Source organism: Asparagus officinalis, chromosome 3 (genome assembly GCF_001876935.1).
Source record: "Asparagus officinalis chromosome 3, Aspof.V1, whole genome shotgun sequence".
Taxonomy (NCBI): Eukaryota; Viridiplantae; Streptophyta; class Magnoliopsida; order Asparagales; family Asparagaceae; genus Asparagus; species Asparagus officinalis.
Window position 1 is genome coordinate 44,635,415 of NC_033796.1, and position 1,101 is coordinate 44,636,515.

A 1,101-nucleotide genomic window follows, 5' to 3' on the forward strand; every position below is an offset into this window, starting at 1 on the left:
AGCGCACTCTCTATCGAAGGATAAAATTCTCGCTTAATGTGGTCAGATCTACGGTTGAATTTGTCAAAGAAACTGTTTCTCACTCTTCTGATATTATGTAAGGTCGCGTAATAAACGGCCATTGGGCATCATCAGCATAATATAGCCTGGAATCATGACTCCCGAATGTTATACAGTTCACACAACCATTCATACTTTCAAGCTTATATCTCTTTCATAAACATCTTATCCAACGACTTCAAATCTCGTGTGCATGGATCTATATCTATACTCATAAATTCAGTGCATGATCTTCCTCTTGAAATCATCATCTTTCGAAATGCATTGTTCCAATCCTACACATATAAATATATCAACGAAAGACACTTCACCAGTATTGTCTAGATGAGGATTCATTATATTTATATGTGCGGATTCATTACCTTTTGGTTAAATTTCTTACATGATGCTGCCACTATGCACAAAACGGTGACGTTGCTTCTGTAAAGTACGTGGCATATAGCTCTGCTTCATGGCAGGACACTGATCTGTAACCAATACACTTTGGCTCGCGAATCATTGCATTTCAATGAATAACCTCAAAAATCCAGACATAAGTTATACAATTCCTCTTTAGCTATCAATCCTGCCTGCTGCAAATACAACACAACTTCTTATAATTGTCCTGGAGACCAGTAAATGGCGAACAAACTTCATGTTCTGCCTACCTATTGTATCACATAACAAAAAAATATAAGATTCACTATGCATAATAATAAACAATATTAAAATCGTAAGAGATTAACTATAAAATCTTACTTGTTTGTGAATATGTAGATCAAATCATATCACATCTCCAAATACATCTAATTTCTTCGCCCAATAAACACTGCCAAAAGATCCGATATTAATCACCGCCTTCATCAAACTGCCATAATCATAGAAAATCCATCACTCATCTCTTCTTATCCGTGAACTTCTCGATGATCATTTGGCATCTCGATTCACCAATATAAAGCTTCACATCCCTACTCAATTTTAAACTCGTAACAGTAGCGACCGAATATTTAGAATAACTTCCACACAACTCCTTAGGCAAATTATAGTATGTTTGTTTAGGCC